Source organism: Branchiostoma floridae, unplaced genomic scaffold, assembly GCF_000003815.2.
Source record: "Branchiostoma floridae strain S238N-H82 unplaced genomic scaffold, Bfl_VNyyK Sc7u5tJ_150, whole genome shotgun sequence".
Classification (NCBI taxonomy): Eukaryota; Metazoa; Chordata; class Leptocardii; order Amphioxiformes; family Branchiostomatidae; genus Branchiostoma; species Branchiostoma floridae.
Genome location: NW_023365733.1, coordinates 8,763 through 15,200, shown reverse-complemented (window position 1 = coordinate 15,200; position 6,438 = coordinate 8,763). Strand labels below are relative to the sequence as shown.

Sequence of the window (6,438 nt, the reverse complement as noted above, 5' to 3'; positions counted from 1 at the left end):
GTTTTAAGTTCGCTGTACCACGCACCATAGTCTCTTACTTCCATGGAAAAATGGTCGTGGTGGTTTTAAGTTCGCGGTGAAGTGGCCACCCCGAAAAACCATTAAACCACCTGCATTTACAGTACTAGAATCCCAGACTCAACCTCTGCTGGGAGAATACAACAAACATTGGCAGGAACACACAGGAAACAAAGATCCGTTGTGACGTTGGTAAAGCCTTGCTGGCCATGTTACTCGACATTGCAAACCAGCCGGTAAACTGCTACTTTGGTCCCAGAAGCAAACATGAGAAGAGGCCGTCCTTTCACTAAAGAACTTCATTGAATCAGAGACTGGAGTGATAGGGACCTTACCTGACGAATAATAGATCATGCTGGAAATGGAACTTTGTTAATGATACAACTTGATAGAGTATGATTATGTATGTATGTATGTATGTATGTATGTATGTATGTTGGGGTATCAAAATATTGTTAATTTTTTGCTACCGAATACAGGCAGTTCTGAGGCCAGTGACTGGATAACAGGAAATTTTATTTATTGAATTGTCAACAGCTGTTAACATCTTTCATTAAAGATGTATGTACAATAGGGCTCAATACAAGCACTTTGCACACAGCTCTTACAAGTAATAAAATGCATTTGGGACAGCATATCATTTTTAACCTAGCCACAGTCAATATGTACAGGTTGTGTTTTAACAATATCATGTACTTAAGTACAAATGATTATCTAGTATAACACTGCCAGCATTAAAATCATAGTCAACAAGGAAAGAAGTCATGTCTGATATTATCCTATATATGAACACACTTAGGTACATTGTATCATATACATGTTTCTACACTGACAGCATTCAAATCACAGTTAACATTTGGTTCAGATCCAGGAAAATCCCCATTTTGTATCTGTATACACGTTGCAAATGTGGGGGGATACTGCTTTTGAATTTGGTTAGGATCCAAAAATTCTGAATTTCGTATCTGCGAATACATTGCAAATACAGGGTGATTCAGATTTCTGATTCGGTTAAGAAGGTGGAAAATCCTTTCGTATCTGCGCATTCGCAGGCAAATGTGGGGATTTGCGTGTTGGTTAGGATACGGAAAATTACAGACATTTAAGTGTATTTTACAGCAAGGATATGACCTCTATCGCAGCTGCAAAAGATACGTATTTCATATTTTTTCCATATCCAAACAAGTACGGAACCCGGCGAATGTCAGATTTTAGATCCATAACCAATCGCATCTGCCCTTATCTGATCGCATCCCTCAAGGATATGGCAAAATATGGGCCCGGATTCGACTGTATCCGAATCCATTTTGCCCAAAGATTTCTAACAATTTCATCTTTTTCTACAAGCATGTGGTTCTTCAGTGTGAACAACTAAAGCCAGTGGTCTGATCATTCTAGACAGGTGTGACTTGCATAAACAGCACCATCTCCTGCTTCCTACCAGGAGAAAATTCACATGTACACTTACTCAAACACCTGTCCAAAGTCATATGCATCAGTTCATTCATGTCTGTATTCTAAAAGCTCACCTGAATACATAAACAACACTACCAAGCATACGGTATGCACTGGAAGTTATAAATACAGTAAGACTATAATATACAGGCATGCTTACTATGCTTTGGAAATATCTACAAACACAGGAATCAAAGGATGTATATATGACATATACATGCTTTAAAAGATCTCAACAACACTAATATCAAAATGGCATCTGTCTTCATAAAAAAAAACATTCCTATTAGTAAGCTACTAAAACCTTTCCAAAGTACTAGATGTTACAAAACATTTCCAGAACATGTAGGATTATTGACACCAATAAATGTAATAACGTCCCTTTACTTTAGTTAGATATAAAATTACCTTTGGCATGACACACGTTGTATTATTGAAATGTATTGCTTTCTTTCCTCAACGTCGAGGTCATTCAGTTTCGCAAGGGAGTCATCATGGACAAATCCCGATCGAACGTCATATTGAACAAATAGAACAAGATGCAACCCCTATTCTAATTCGAATACCCAGTTGAACAGAAATCATCATCATTGAACAGAAATGGCCAAAGAAAAATGCTATGCTATTCTTTGTTGAAGACTAAACCCACCATGTATAGGTACTGTGGGAGGGAGAGCCACTGCAATTAGCTTTACATTGTTGGTGGGCAGGATGCACATGTAGAGCAGGGTATGTATAAGACACGGGACTCTGCACTGGCAGACTTTGTAGAAGTGTCCCATTAGTTGGTGCATAGTACAAGCTCCCTCTCCACAAGTGCCTGAGCTGCTTTCTTCTTGATTTCGCTTTTATCATGAGCATGCCGCTGTTATGCATGCAGCAAACGCAGTAGAAACCCAGTAACAAATAGGTGTACCCTGGTTTTCATGTGCATTGACTGTATGTCAGAAACCAGACACTTCTGCTCACAAACAAGGTAATGATATACGTGGCCTCCCGCTTCCACTTTGATTGAAATTAAAGCCCTTACCACAACTATATCAGCCCCCTCCTCAGATGACTGTACTCAGTGGATGTGACCTTCAACAAAGAAGTCAGCACATTTTTTTTCAACCCGGTCTGTGAGGAGGTCAGGGTGAAAAAAAGCTAAACTGAAGTCAGTCGTTATTATCAGCTAAATAGTGGAAGCGAACAGTTCTGTCCGACAGGCGCTGTTTTTGACCGAGGTGTTCAAAATAGAGCATGATCGAACAGGATTGGTCCATTCTAGGTCACTCTGCCGCCATCTTGTGATCTCGTGTATGTCTTCAATAGGCTTCAGGGTGGATTCCAACCTGGAAAACAATTTCATTTGTTTTTCACTCATGTCTGTCAGAGGATATCATAGATGTTGAGGCATTATTCATAAAAAGAATTATAGTTTGTACAAAGAGATTCCTGACATTTCCAAAACAGCTGACTACCCTTGGGAAAATGCAATGACACTTGAGAGAGACAAGAAACTTTGGAGACAATTCAGCTATATGTGGATTATAATAAAATGACAAAGGTTGTATCTGTGACCATTCATTCAATTGATACACAAGGAGACAAACATTATGATTTGGAAATGTTCTCATGGTCATGCCACATACATTTGTACTCTATAGCGCTTTCTGCATCTTGCCACATGCTACACGAGTGTCAATTTCTCTGGTATATTCAGGTTGATTTTGATTCTGAAAGTGAACTGCTCAAAATCGAGATAATAATTTGAATCGAAACGATCGTATATCCGACTCATGGTCTTACTACATGTTTGAGGTGAATTGATTTGAATACTGTAAATGCATGGGCTTAATGACCGCTAACGTTATAACAGGCCAGTAACAAAAGCAGTGGGCTATTCTTGCGATCAGCACAATCACATGTACAATATTATTGTTTTGTTGTTTTTGTTTTCTACTGGTGGTGGTGTGTACCACCCCCCTCCCCCTTCACCCGCGCCTGGCCGAAGCGCGCACACTTTGTCACAAAAAAAAACTCACAAGGCAAACGAGTGAGGGTTGCAGTGATTATTAACTTCAAAATGATCAGTAAAAGGTGCTTACCTCGCCATGGAATCGGTCGACTTGATCAGCTGCTGGCCGTCAAACGAGGCAACAATCCGGGGTTCAGATACCTGAAAATTTCCGAGCCCCTAAATCTCGTACCGTCAACGAAGTCTCGCGAGTATCTGTGCGTGGTATCATTGTACAGGACGGAGACGGAGAGACGGAGACTCGTCTCTCTGAGCCACTTGTAAGTGGTTACCGGTCTCTCTCAGGAGACAGGAGACGTCTCATAGCTCACTTCTAACTGCATCACGGTGACCACCGTTAACCTCTTGTAAGTGAAAACGGTACTTGTATGGGGTGCACAAGCCTTGGCAAGGGCCGCCCGGCGCCCGGAGAAAAATTGAAATCTCGACCCTCTGAAATGCCATTTCCTGCATTTAAGGGGCAAATTTTGCTTCTTAACTAAGCTAAGGTCGGTAAAAAGATTTCTACTAGTTGGGGGACGACGCTCCCGCAACATATTTTCACCATGTCCAGTGCCTGTGTTGAGCCATAGCAAGGAATGTCCGGCGAAATTTTGAAATCTGGACCCTTTGAAATGCAATTTCCAGCATTTTCGCGGGTAAAATTTGCCGGTAGACTAGTTAAGTTTAATGAAACTTTGATTACGCTTGACGAAAAATTAATATGAATTACGTTTTACAGTAAAATCCGGTTAGCTTCTACGTAATACGTTAAATTAAAGGGGCCAATATCGCTCGACGCAAAATGCACCGATTACGCTCTACGTTGAATTCGAACGGTCCCGCTACGGAGTACGTAGAATTAAAACCGCCGATTACGCTCTACGGAAAAGGGCTTTGGGGCCCCCATACAGATTTTAGAGTCAAACTTAGCTTGTTTCGGGCAAAAAGTACTCCTAGAATGCAGAAAATGAAGTTTCTCCGGACCTCCCTTGCGACGGCTTGCGCCTTTAGCGCTCACGACGACATGGCAAAATATGTTAGGACGTGGGTTTTCGCACAAAAAAACTTTTTCTCTGTAATAAAATGTAATTTAATTTAGCTTCGTCTTACAGCAATATCTGTCCTTCAAAATTCAGTAAATGGCGTTTCAGACGGTCCAGATTTTAAAATTTCCCCGGACTTATATTGCAACGTCTCGTGCCTTCCGAGCTCGAAATATGTCGGGGGCTCTGGGGGTGGAGGCCAAAGCTATAACCATGTGTAATTTGATGAAAATGTCAAAATCAACATAGTTTAGTGGGTGGGCAAATTTTGAAAATCCGGGAAATAGAATTTAAGGGGGTTTTGTTTTTAAAATTTTCCCGGGGGGGGCATACCCCCGGACCCCCCTGGGATGGGTGGCCCTTTGGGCGCTCCATGTGTGGAAACAATATTTCACCCCCCCCCCCCCCCCCCCAAGAAATTTGCTACCGCCGTCTCTGTGGCGGGCCGGAAACTCTGCCTCCGTCAATTTACAGATGCCATGGACATTGTCCCTGTCATTCCTCTGGGGTAATAATGGGGCACCTTTTGCTTCTCACAATGTCATTAGTCGGATATTTTCACCCATTGATATAACTACTCTAGCGTTGTATGAATAGGAATGCACGTCAATGTTACTGTTATGCTTTGTAACTCCTTATGAATTTACCGTTAAGCGTTATCGGGCCTCCTGAATTTACCGTTAATCGTTCAGGGCTCCCTTGGAAATCAGTCATCTAGACTGAAGGGACTACCCTATAAGATCAATCAATCAATCAGTTACCGGGCCTTCTGAATTCACCGTTAAGCGTTACCAAGACCCCCCCATGCAGACCCTCATTTAGGCTAAAACTCGATGTTGTGCTTGCCGGACGTGCGATACGCCGCCATTAAAACATTGAACAGAAGTGATGGTCTGCCGCGCGGTCGGCTGCATCTTCTACATGCTTCAATTTTCAATAAAAAGATATCCTTACCTTGCGAGCTGTGAGGTTTGTCCAGAGCACTGGCAGGTTGAAAATTCCGGATGTTGTGATTTAGATGAACTAGGAAGCAATTTGTCGGGTTAGCGGCCGATTCCACTGGCCGGCGGGGGTGCCGGAGAGACGTCCCCTATGCCCGGTAAACATACTATTTTCGGAGAAGCATCCCCTTATAAAGGGAAGGACATCCCCATTTCAAGAGAAGTATCCCCTTGAAAGTCGATGGGTGTCCCCTTGTCTAGAGGAGTGTGCACATTTGTGAGAGACATCCCCATTCGATTGGTCGGGGTGAACATGTATGGATCTGATATTGACTGCAGTTCAAAGTCTACCCGCTAGGAGCACTCGTAGGTTGTCTGTTGCATGGAGGCCTTCAGCAGTGCGGCACCAGTCTTGTGACAGAGCCAGAAATGCTGAAAGGGCCGGACCTCTCCACGTCCGCAACCTGAATAATCAAAACAGGTTGCAAGAGTGTTATATTCATACCCGTGGCTTTGGGCGCTGTGATCAAACCTCTTCCGACTATACTGCCATCCCTGAGCGACCATACAGCAACTGCCATGATATGCTTGAATCTACAGTGCGCGATGTTAGTACAGTAGAAGCCACTGAATTCCATGGCCTATTAGCCAGTAAATTTCGTGCAATTATCCGGCTGTTGCAATATTGCGAAGTTATTTAGCTGGACCCCACCGGTTTGGGATTTTGGAATTCCATGCAATTAACAGAATTGTGCGTTAATCCGTTGTGCAAGTAACTGGCTTCTACTGTAGCACAATTGACAACTGGCTGTCTCTCACGTAGATTTTTTTACCCTGCCTTATGAATTTTCTTGGTACTACTTTCCATTCTGCGCCATCGACCAGGGGGCGCGAATGAATACTGTGCTCTACTACCTCATTGACGTCGCATGCACTAGTGCCCCCCTCCCCCCATGGCCGACCCAAAATACACCTCTCT

At 42.9% G+C, this 6,438-nt stretch overlaps 1 long non-coding RNA gene across 1 annotated transcript; it reads right to left on the bottom strand.

The window, feature by feature from the left end:
• Positions 1-515: 515 nt before the first annotated feature.
• On the bottom strand, positions 516-3,847 carry LOC118407940. The gene is made up of 2 exons (XR_004830218.1): positions 3,564-3,847; positions 516-2,807 (listed from the first exon to the last, which is right to left on the bottom strand). It is a non-coding gene; the product is annotated as an uncharacterized LOC118407940 (long non-coding RNA).
• Positions 3,848-6,438: the final 2,591 nt, after the last annotated feature.